This window comes from Crocodylus porosus, unplaced genomic scaffold (assembly GCF_001723895.1).
Source record: "Crocodylus porosus isolate Cpor-Errol unplaced genomic scaffold, CroPor_comp1, whole genome shotgun sequence".
In the NCBI taxonomy this organism is placed as follows: Eukaryota; Metazoa; Chordata; order Crocodylia; family Crocodylidae; genus Crocodylus; species Crocodylus porosus.
Window position 1 is genome coordinate 5,675,514 of NW_017728910.1, and position 12,401 is coordinate 5,687,914.

The following is a 12,401-nucleotide window of genomic DNA, read 5'->3' on the forward strand; positions in this document are numbered from 1 at the left end:
GCTCAATCTCTGTTTTATCCAGAGTTACCCAGACTTATTCCCTGATGCCTCCTACAGTCAAGGTTGTTTTTCCAGCTCTCCCTTACACACTTGCTGTCTCACTCCACCATCAGATACCCCAAGCTAACCACTTTCCTATTTTCTCTCATGCCTGTAGTCCTTGGCTACTGAATACAAGTTCTCCTCATTCATGCTGTTGCCTCCTTCCCAAAGCAGCATTTCCTTTTCCCTTAATCTTATGATCTCAGCTGCCAAACTACCTGCTATTTACTGCAAGCACCCAACCTAGCATCCTTTCTGTCAGTTACAAAATAAAAATAAAAATCCCCTCAAATACCATCTCCATGGAAATTGATGTAGTTGGATCACATTTAAAAATGCATTTTCTGACCACATTGAAGAGAAAAGACTACATTTTTATCACTCTACCTCCTATAGCTAAATGACTCCAAGCGCTCATTAACTGGATTGTTTTCAAAGGATGATTAATCAGTTGGTTTAATATACTTAACTGAATAAAGAAGCCTAGCAGTGCTAAATACCAAGGCTTTCAGTGTCGTACCATGCATAGAGCTAGGCTCATGCACACTGCAACTCTCTATGGACTAGCAAGTGGGCATCCTCTCTCAATTGTTTCTGACAAGGCAAGACAAAATCTGAAGGTTAACAGAAAATTCTGTATATGCCAATAACTCCAAGAGCACTATGTTAACAGCTGCCTAAGATATTAAGTTTGGGTTTTTTGATTGCTTTTGGGGGACAGAAGGAGGAGGTGGAGGTTGGTCTTTGTAAGCATTGAATTTAGTACTTGTGATAAATTACTTCTCAGTCAATGCATACTAAAATCTAGTTATTCCCCAGAACTGATACTGAAAGAAAAATAGTGTTACCTTTGCCATGCTGCCCTCCAATGTTTCTATCTTGAATGAGAAGCCACCATAATGGTGAATACTAGTTCAATTTCTAAGACCACTCTGTCATTGCAAGGGATGTCAACCAGAGAACCAACTAGGAAAGCTGAAATATAGACTGAAGCCATGAGTAACTTCCCAGATAATTATGTCTTCATAGAAACATTTGGTCAAGATAAGAGTTAAAACAATTATGAGTAGGCATTCTGGTAGAGTGTGGATAAATCTAAATTTTATGTCTGTGATTTTTTTTAAGTTAACTCTTCCTGGACATTGAAGCCATCATGCTTTACAATTTTACGTGCCCATGATAAGAATTCTAGGCCTTCTGCTCAGATATTAAGCAGAAGATATTTTTATAATATATGTTGAGTTGTAACTGTAACTAGCCAACAGCAACAGTTGTATGTCACCTTTTTTTTTTAAATCTGTTTCTTACTTGGATGATTTTTGTACCTGTTGCAGTGCAGTGTGAAGCTATTACAACAATGGAAAAAGCATGCCTTGTTGATTAATTATATAAAATATGTTTTAAAAAATTACAACTATAGCTGGTGTAACCTGGTTGGATCACTCACCAAAAAGGTTGAATTTTAAATAATGAATGTACTTGAGAATCTGAGTTAAGAAGCAAGGATTTCGTAGGGTGATATCTTTTACTAGACCGTCCATACAGTTGGGATAAAGTTAGGCAAGGTTTTGAATGCAATACATTTTTTGTCAGGTCTCACTTGAGAATTTAGTAAGTTGCTTTCTATAATCCAGGAACAGGAATAAAAAAAGTCAAAAACTGTTAACTACATTATTCCTTATAAGCTATTTCCTCAATCAAGTCGCATCTAACCTGTATCAAATTTCAATTATCAACAGGGCAGGGAAACTGAACTTCCTACTGTGATTTTTCTGAAGAAATGTGTTGCCCCTGTAAGGTCCAATTTGTCATCTCAAATGCACAGTTACTTGTCATTGTGTATCATGTAAAATCCTGGTTTTGTGCTTACCTTCAGTGGCAGCTATTTCAGGATACAAATATATTAAAGCATACTGTAGTTTAGATTCCTGATATGTTGTATACTCCAATAAACTCCCATATTTTTCTACCAAACTTGTGCTAAAGCATTTTGTATTTTGTGTATACACCTATAGAAGGTTGCCAGTAACAATAACCAGTTGAAAGAAGCCATAGGTGCTAGAGATAGGCAATAAAAGCAAATTAAAAGCTTTCCAAATTGATTGTTCATCCTACATTTCACAAGTGCTGCAAATCAGAATTTCCAGCACACTATCCATACTTGTTTCAAAACTAACACAAATTTACTGCTTGATTTTGAAGAATAAAAAATAGTGCAGTCTTTCAAATGATCACTGCTTTCCTACAGGTGGTGCTCTAAAACTAAATTAGTTCAGGTCAATTCAAATGGTGTCTAATCAGTTAATGAACCAAATATATATAAAGGCAATCTATAGAGTCCATGTTTTGACAAACAAGTGACTTTCTTTCATGACACTTAAAAATTTCTCTTTACTGACTTTTTTAGCATGTGTTTTTTTAAATTTGTATCTTTTCAAACACAGCTTTTTTTTAAACAAACTAAATTTTGCTACAGTGTGTACTTTCTTAGGATATTTCTTCTAAATATAAGCCCATTTTTAATCCATAAGGAAAAGCAATTCAATAAGGACATAAAAATGCAACCTTTGACTATTAAGCATACACAATCAACTTCTCCAAAACATGAAGTACGATGCAAACTTTTTGTGTAAATTCTTAATTATTTCCACTCCCTGGTTCATCCCTTTATAGCTATGATTCAATAAAACAGTAAAAAGTGTTAAACTGAATATTTCAGAAGTGTGTTTTCTTCATGAAGCAATGCATTACAGTAAATGTCTAGTTCCTGAAGATGCATGAGACTAGTGGGGACGCAACCTGAAATATCCAGAAATACGTCTAAAAAATGTTCTTCATTTCTGACACACGGGTCTATTTTACCCTTCAAGCAAGTATAGACTCAAACTACACATATGCTTTGAGAGGACAGTAGATATTCAGAAAACTGTGCACATTTTTAACATCAGTTCAGAGCAGTCCATTGATTTCGCATCATCTGTATGTGATGTTGTAAAATAAATCCTCATACATAATTTTGTAGGTTAAATGGCCTAATCATGTTCACCATGAATGTAAAAGGAATAGTAAATATAAGTTCTCATCTCCAGCCCTCGCTGTCAGTAGCCTCTTCTCCCTTAATCAGTTTGCAGACCTGTAATCCCAAGAGATATGACTAAGATCCAAGAAGGCTAGAGAAATGACACCTTTACGACACAAAGTGAAGAATACTTTATCCAGCTGAAATGGCAGTGGCATTTAGGAAGATAGAATTTAATTACCTAGTGAAAATTTGGCCAGGAAACTGAGCTAAAAAGTAAAAAACCTGATCTTCAAAAAGATCAGTATTTAATCTATAATGATCCTACATATCTTAGAATTTAATTTTTAGAATTGTCCACTATATGGCAACTCCTGTAAGGCCTGAGAAACATGCCTTTTGCTGAGTAAAAATGGAGATTTTTCCCTTGACAACCCTATCCCAGTACCCCATGATCAGGTTAGTCCATGCTTAAATTGAGATGTAAACTGAGATCCCTCAAGCTATAAGCATCTACCATGCACAAGACCAGGGATTCTCAGTCTTTCTCAGTCTGCAAAATCACTTCCAGGGCAAACCTGATTCTTGCAAGGGAATTTCTATGGGGCAGGTTAAATGACTTGGGTAAAGTCCTAAAGAAAGTGCATGGCTGAGCTGGGACTTGAAGCCAGATCTCCAGAGATGGATTGCATGACAATTTATCCATGTTGATGGCCAAAACAAATGCTGTGTTGGATTTTGTGAAGTGTTCTTTGAATGCTATAGCAGACAGTTTGGACAAGTCAGATGCAGACAGTGAAATGACCCTAGAAACTAAAGCTTAGTTCATGTGCCAGATCAATCTTCTTAAGCCAAGACCAAAGTACCCAGAAAAACAGCTGCAACCAGCTGCCTCTGGAGTTTCCCCTTTCATGATGTTTTGCAACTGGGAGATTTAAACTCACCCTAAGGCCATGACTTGCTGCTTTCTTAAAGCCTTCATGTGGGTTGAGGAGATAAATCTCCGTAGACTCAAATGGATGGGCCTTTGGAGTGATATGGCTGCTTTGTGCTCTACTGCCAGTGTAATAAAACCCCACTCAGCAGCAGTGTGTAAGAATAATTTGGCAGAGGCATACATCTGCTTGCAGTTTGCCATGTTCCCTTTCGTGAAGCCACATTGCCAGAGAAGGGGGCCTGGTTACACATGGTCAATCAGGATGTCCCTCGACTGTCTTATTCTTTATATTGTCATACCTTTGTGGAACATTACAGTTCAGCATGACGTAGGGAGGAAGCAGCGCACAGCACCCCAATTCCTAGAGCTGTTGAGATTAGAGTTTTAAGTTTCTTTTTCCACAGCTGTGATGCTAACTCTGTGTATTCTGGCCGTGCCTGAGCATCTGACCTAACAAACATACCTACAAATGGAAGAAATTGAGTAAGAACAAAATGACAAATGTAGTAAGGTCCACTGCTGTTCAGTTGAATTCAGCTTGATTTCCTGGCACAGTCGCAGTCGTTCTGAGGCTGTGAAATGTAAAGTAGCACCTAGTGTGTCTAGTTTGTGGTGTTAATGTGGTAAGCACTGTTGGCAAACCCCAGGCTCAGCAAGTGCGCTTTCCCAAACTGCAACCATAAGTGGTTTCTGTCCTTCCCTCCCCAACCCACACACTCAGACAAAGCGCCTTGATTTGTGTTAATGTGAGACATGACTTTGCCAGAAGTGCAGTGTGGGGGTTGGTACTGAAAGAAATGTGATGCTTAATATGTCTGAAAATCTTAGAAATTCAAGCCATATCAGCCACCACAATAAAAGTATGTCTTTTAACTGTGAAAATTGTGACATTGCTGACAGAGGACTAAAATGAAGTCGGTGCCCAGTGGACCCTAACAGGACAAACTTTCAGATTAAAAGAGTATTTCAAACTGATAAATCTATTATGATGAATCTCATGGAGTTTAGGATTCTGTGTTTTGACTGACTGTACAAATTACAACTACATCCTGCCTTAGTCATGGTTTAGAAAGCCCACGTTAGCTTGGAAAGAAATGACAAAAGTCACTGAGGAGTGATGGTGACTGCTGCTGTTATACATATTACAGTAGCAATCTGCTCCCACCACAATCAGGTCCTATCATACTAGGGCCTTTACAAATACGCATTACAAGAGTATCCCAGTTCTGAATAGCTCATACTCCAAATAGACAAGGAAAGGAAAGGCATGTCTGCACCACAAGCTAACAGTGACAGGCAGTGGCATGTTCTCACATGTCGTGCCGCTATGCACATACAGTCTCCAAACAGGAAGCAAGGTAGTGCTGCAGCAGATGAAATGGCTCTTTGCCCTCAGCAGTGCTAACTAGTTCACTGCTTCTGGTTTTAGAGGGCCTGGATTTGGAGCAGGACTGTGTATTTGTCTATATTGCTGCTTTGCAAAATCACCTGCTGTGTAGGCATGTCCAAGGGACTTTACCAAATGCATAGCAGGTCAGAGGCAGAGCCAGGGACAGATGCCAGGTTTCCTGAGTCAGTTTTTTGCCCAACCCATTGCATTGTCTCTTTCTTCCCCAAACCAAGTATGCCCCTGTTTCCTACCCCTCTTTCAAATTTTCCCCAACACCTACTCAATGCGGATACTTCCAGGGAGTAGAGAGAAACCTGGATTAAAGCTTCTTAGCTATTCATTCCTTCTGAAAGCCCCCTCCCCCACTGTAGAACATCCTACCGTCCCACTTCTCATCTGTCAACACTGCAAAACTATACAAATAATGCAGCTCTTTCTTTTTAGCCAATGTAGTCCAAGTTCAGTTGGGAAAGAGGAATGTTTTTCTTTCCCTTTATTTTTATTGCTGGTCACAAATCGGGTTCACTCCAATTCATCTAGCACATAAACGGTACGCTTTCCAAGTTAAACAAATTGCCTTTTTAAAATTCAGTTTCCTTTTCTTTGCAGGTAAAAGTCTGAAGTGAGAAACAGTTGTCCTGGAAAAAACACTTTTCCTGACATGGACAGGTAATAAGAGTATACGTCACTGATATTGTGCCATACCTGCAATAAAACTAGGAGAAGGGAAATTTAAGAATTCCTTTGTATGTGTTTTAGGTTAAGGAAAAGAAGGATATAATCCTGGTTTGACACTGAAAGGAGGTCCACAGGCAGGGAGGACAGCATAAGCTGATGATTCCAGGTCCCCCTAGAGTGCTGCCAGATCCTCTGAAGGTGCCACAAGGTGTGAGGAAGTAGATGAGGTATGAGGAGATAAGTAGATAAACCCAGGCTTAGGTTTTTTCCTGCCTAAACATTCCCTTACTCACATTGCCCAGCCCTTGTGCAAGTGGGTAATCGCTGTAATATATAAATTAGTTTTTGAAACTGGGTGCCATTCAATTCACAGAAGTTATGGAGTGGTGCGTTGAATCCAGTGAGGGGTGCCTCAAGTCCAAAAAGGTTGAGAACCACTGACATAAGCCATCTAGTTAACGCTATGTGTAATGTGGTAGTAGGGGAGCAAAACTGCTGAGAGTTTTTGTTTTATGGAATTCTGCACAAGTTTTCATTAAGACTCTTTGCATGGTTTGTCTTGTTTTAAATTCCTGTCTACCTAATATTGCTACAAGTAGTTTTGAACCAGGTCAACTTGATAAATATGCTTCAGATCTGAAATATCACCCATCCATCTCTGGTAAGCTGAAGAAGACATGACTGCCTGGGATGTGCTCATGTATTCTCACCAAGGCGAGGCAAGGCCCGCTACAAAAGGTGGTTTTCTACACTAGGAAGGTGCATCATGCTAGAGAACATCTTAAGTGCCATGTTATAATTAGTGCAAGCCTTACATATTATTGTCTTTAGTGTTGTCCCCTTCTGTAAACTACTTATTTTGACCAGAAGCCATGAAAAGTGACAGGGCTTCCTTAGTGAGAGGTGTATTACTGGGTTTCAGTTAGTCAGGAGAGCCAGGGGTAGCAAGTGAGATCCTGCTGGAGCAAGAGTTAAGAGGACTGAAAGCAACCATGTTCACCCTCCATACCCTCATATACAACTGGCCTTGGAGAATTAGCTATGGGGAAATGTAACACACTGGCAACATAAGGCAGCACTTCTTGTCTTCTGTCCCTTGGCTTTGGGATACTGGAGAATTGGAGACATGTCTCAGAGGGTTTGGATTGCACTCCTTTCTTCCCCTAGTTCTGGTGCTATTCCAGGTTTAAAATTAAGGACTTAATTTTGATCTCTCACCAATTTTTTGCCTGTGACACCTGACCAAATTGAGTGGAATTTCTTTTGAATTATCCAACCTAAGTGTGATCAGGATCAGGACCTATGTGTTAGAGGCTTCAGAAATTAACTTTAGGTACAGAGAAAGGCAAAGGAGCTTCCCTCAAACTCAACAGAAGATTTGATCCTGTGTTCATATCTGGTGTTCCAGTCTAAAGCAACCAGAAATTCTTTGTCTACCTAGGGGGTTGCAGATCAACATGCAGAAAGAAGAAAGAGCTTGTGCCAACACACTCTACAACTCTCTATCTTCAGTTGTACTATCTACTAACTCCCTGCTGCAGTAAGTAAAACTGGAGTGCTGATACCTTCAGTATGGCTGGTACAGTGCAGGAGGTAAACTAGTTTTTTAAGTCATAGTGGGACTTCATCAGTAGACATCATCCTATCTAGTGATGAAAAGAGTCAATCTTTTCATCACTAGACAGAAGCTTCTTACCCCTGAGCAGCAGGTACTTGTGCATCCATTATGCTTGAGGGTACTTTAAAGGAACTGCCCTCTAATAGGTGGCTAGTCATGGAGCTGTTAGACAGGAATTAGAGCAGGTTCTTGATACAGGAATCCTTTTGGGGGATCTTCCTCCTTTTTCAGAATGTAACTAACTTCCTACTCCCCTCCCCTATTCCATCTCAATATACAAGCATCGGATTCCCTTGAATTCATTTGAGACATCTCAGTCAGAAACCCATGAGTCAGAGTGTTCCTCATATAATTCCTGATCTGTCATCAGGAAGCTAATGGCATAACTTCAAAATATATAGACGGCACTTAACACTTGTTGATGAGCATGAACACATGTTCCTTCATGTTTTAAGTGCCCTTAACAAAGTTTAATTGTAACAGCTAATCTTACCCTAATGCTGCAGAGCAAAGAATCCCCTCTGTATAAGGGACAGCTTCTATCAGAAAACTGTTCTTGCTAACCAGAAACAATGCATCGGTATAATCAGTCCTGGTAACTCTCCTGCCATCTAGGAGCCTTTCTTCATGCCAGGACCCTAAAACAGTGATGCAATTTCAAAGTGTTGGCTTTCAGTGTTTCATAAGGGGTAACTTTGGACTGCTCCTAACACAGTAGGGTAATTTTTAGCCATGCATATGAGCTCCAAATCATGTGTTCTCTCTCTCTCTCTCTCTCTCTCTCTCTCTCTCTCTCTCTCCTTCTCTGCCTCACTATTTTGTGCCTATGTCTGCACAGCAATAATTAGTTGTGGTAAGTGTTGGCTCACTAGACAATAGCAGAGGATATCAGGTAGCACAGGGTTCAGTGCAGATTAGTCACCCAAGCAAAAGTCCAGGGCTGAACATGGCTCTCCAAGAGGGCAGATTAAAGCCAGGGCAGCAGCAACTCCTAAATGTGGCCTTAAACCAGCCAAGCAAATAGATGAGGGCAGGGAGGGAAGGGGAGAGCAAATGCACATGCAAGCTTGTGTTGCATGTGTCCTCATTATTACTCTACCTCTTGCATTACAGCTACTCAACTGCTGCTACTAATGGAATTCTGCAAACTAATGCACTTGAAACTGTGTCATTTATTTAGTGTTCCAGCTGTGGCTACCAGACCTCTTGGCAACACAGTTGTGTAAAAAACGTAGATGCATTCTAAGCCTGCCAGAGTGGAGTAGGCATACACTTGGCTGTGCCCTCACGTGTGTTGGCCTGTGTAGCTAGCTGGGCACAAGAGGAAGACTTTTCAGGGTTTACTCTAAGTTACTCCTATACAAGAGCAAGACAGAAGGAAGGGAGGGACCATGGCTCTGAGTCACCATTTCTTCCCGCAGCTTCTCCTAGGTCAGAAAAACTGCAACTATCCTTTGCACAGGATTGAATTTAAAGGAAGGACTCTGTGTCACTAAACAAAGGGACTGTCAGTTAATTTACCAAGAAAAGGAAGTGACTGAGAAAACGATGCACAAAAGTGACAATTGTTCTTGAAGACACATCAATTTGCCTGAAATGTAACATAACATCCTGGTCCCAGGCTGAGCTCAGTAAGATGAGTTAAGAAATAACAGAGAGGAGCCACTGTCTTTAGCAATGCCATCCAACTGGCTTATAATTACAATCCTTTCTTTTTGTTTCCATGTTCCTTCTATTTATATATACCTAAACAACCCAAACCATTTCAAAACAAAAGTTCAATTTGCTTTCACAATCCATAGTTATCCATCTTGGTAATTTTTTCCCTAAGCTTGTTATTACAGCTGTGGATCACAGTTCAGTGCTTGTAAAATAAATCTGTTATCACAGCTTGCATATAATTAGTCCTAAATGTATGTGGTTTATTTTCAATATCAGGATGTACATTAGGTATCAAAAACACTTAAGATGCTGGCTATCTCTGCACTTTATGACTCTGTCATTTACTGAGTTGGAGCAACAAATATTTAATGTGACAGCAACATTAAAATACAGCTCGGCTGATAAAGAGGTATGTCCTGCAATTTGCATTGCATGATGCAGCGATGAGCCTTACATACTAACAATGATGCAGCTCATCTAGTTCATAAACCCTTTACTGTTCAAACATGAAGATCCTAAGGCATGTGTCATGCTGGCAAGGATAGGACAAATATTTTTAGATGCTAATGTAAATAAGCTACTTACATAAGCTTGGATTGCAGTATAAAAATCTATGAAAGCACATAATTTTGTAAATATTTATCCAATGTCACACAAGGTTCCTAGATCTCATGTTAATCTACATTTACAGAACAGCTTCTGTGAATATTCTGTTTTTACAAGCACTTGCATTTTCATATTTTCTGTTTGATTTGATGGTATGCACATGTGATTCAAGAGACCAGAATAGGGAAGAAACAAGCTTTTAAAATGAAAATGTAATCCCAATGGAGAGAGCACATTCAGCTCTCTTAGAGACTATATTCCAAGCACTGACCACATCACGCTTGCCATATTTCCAGTTTGTCATCTCCACAAAAAGCACGTTAGTATCCAGAGATCCCAAGCTTCCTGCTTTTCTGATGCTCCTCCATAATTTTGATCAAAGTTTCCTAGTTCAATTTCATGGTGGTTTGAAGGATCTGTTGATGTTGTAAGAGTTGTACTGTGAAAGTAAAATGATAGGACCTGACCTTGAGAGATACCAAGACCCATTGTTCCCCATCAGCTAATTTTCTATGGTTACAGTGTCTCTGTCTTACAATGTCTACCAAGCACTAGGTATGATTTTTCTTTTTCTTTGAAGGTTGAGAACTCTGAAAAAATCTTGAAACAGTTGCTTGCGCTTGATCATTCTCCTAGATTGGGTAAGTTAAGAGATCTACAGTTTCTACAGCATGTAATGAGTTACAGTGAAAATAAGTATAACATTTTGTTGTATGTGCAGCTGAGAGATGGGTCTAAAACCCAAACTCTGGATCTTGATTTAGGCTTCCTTCAAGGTTAAGGTAACTTGGAGCAGAAAGTCTCAATTTGGAAGATCTATGGACTTGTGTTGAGAGTTCCCTTACAAGTAATATGTATACAGAATTTAATTAGCCAACTTTTAATACATGTCTGCTGCTGTTTTAAGGTATCTCCTGTGCTTATTGCCATTGCACCATCTGAAAAGTAAGTGGTCTCCCCCTGTGGACCACTTATGGAATCTACTCCTAAATGATGATAACATACTTTATTTATAAAACATCTTTTACTTTATAGGTGCTTCATAGACAAAACATAGTGAACATGAACAGCACTCATATCATGCATCAAAATAAAAAAATTAAAATCATGTGCAGATGAATTACACCCAAAAAAGCACAGTGCAGGCGTCATCAACCTGCAGCCCGCAAGCCAGATCTAGCCCACAGAACCATTTGTTCCAGTCTGTGGACATGGGGCTTTGGCATCAGTAGCTTTTCTGTGCTGAACTGAGGCATTTTGGCCCACAGGCCAAAAAGGTTGCAGGCCACTGGCATAGTGGAAGGCCTGTGTTTTGATTGTCAGTGGACCTAGACTGAGCTCCTGCTGCAAGCTATTCTTGAAAGGGGCAAAAGAGAGGTGTGGTGACAGAAGTTGAAGTGTCTTTCTGTAGCTACAAAGCCACAGAATTTGAGCCTCACCTCAGACTTGTGTCGGTGGCTTCTCTCCAGTTGACCCAGCTATGAAGAGGTATCTGGTCATTGGGACTGGGTAGTCAAAAATAGCTTGCACATAAAACTAGCTGTATGCTATTGGCTACAGAAACTGCAGTGCTTCAGCCACACCAGACATAGGCTTAGAGATGTTTTGAAATGAGTGACCATAGCTCATCATCAGGTCCCATCCTGAAATGTTCCTTCTCTGGTTGTGCCATGGGCAATGAGGGAGGAATTAATTCTGTGGGGGTGGAGGTAGGACTGATGCACACTGATTATACTCTCTGCTTCCATTTCTAAGGATGAAGGGGCAACCATAGATTTTTTCATACGTATGAATTGGAAGGGAAATCAATATGCTATTGCTGACAGGGCAGTTCAGTTGAGAAAACATAACATCTAATCCAACACTCTTTAAAGTCAAATGAAATTTGCCATTGACTTCAGCAGGCATTGCTTTAGGTCGGTTGTTGGGAAGTTTGCAAAATCAGTAGAACTATAAACAATACATGTTTTCTTTAGATTCTTTTTCTTAATTTGAGTGCAGAGGGGGCTAAGTCTGAACTGAGAAATTCAGTTTTATTAAGGCTCAAATTCAGTGTGGTGCAAAAGGGACTGTAGAAGAACCCTACATAAGCCCATGGCATGACTTCAATCGATGTTCAAGGCTGTTAAGCTCTTTTTATTCAGCTGTTCCATGGGCCTGGTGCTCACCCTCCATCTGAGGTGAATTTCAACATTAGTAAAAATAAATATCTCAGTTTAAGTTGTTCTTAATGACTTGTGTATTCTCCTCACTGGGACGGATTTTATATATATATTAGGGCTGTGCGAAGCTTCAGGTGGTGATTTGATTCAGAGGAGGTTCAGCCCGATTCAGTGGCCGAATCTCTGAATCCAAATCAAATCAGGAGACCAATTTAAAGGTCCAAAACAATTCAAATCTTCAGAAAAGATTTGGAGAGCTTTGATGATTCAGACAGTCTCCAGTGGCT

General features: G+C 39.9%; 1 long non-coding RNA gene across 1 annotated transcript in view; it reads left to right on the forward strand.

Annotated features, from left to right (window-relative positions):
* The window catches only part of LOC109308380, a 102,802-nt gene that overhangs the window by 88,603 nt on the left and 1,798 nt on the right, over positions 1-12,401 (forward strand). The window contains exons 2-3 of the long non-coding RNA XR_002100596.1: positions 5,998-6,057; positions 10,533-10,593. This is a non-coding gene — a long non-coding RNA (uncharacterized LOC109308380). The remainder of the gene's footprint in view (positions 1-5,997; positions 6,058-10,532; positions 10,594-12,401) is intronic.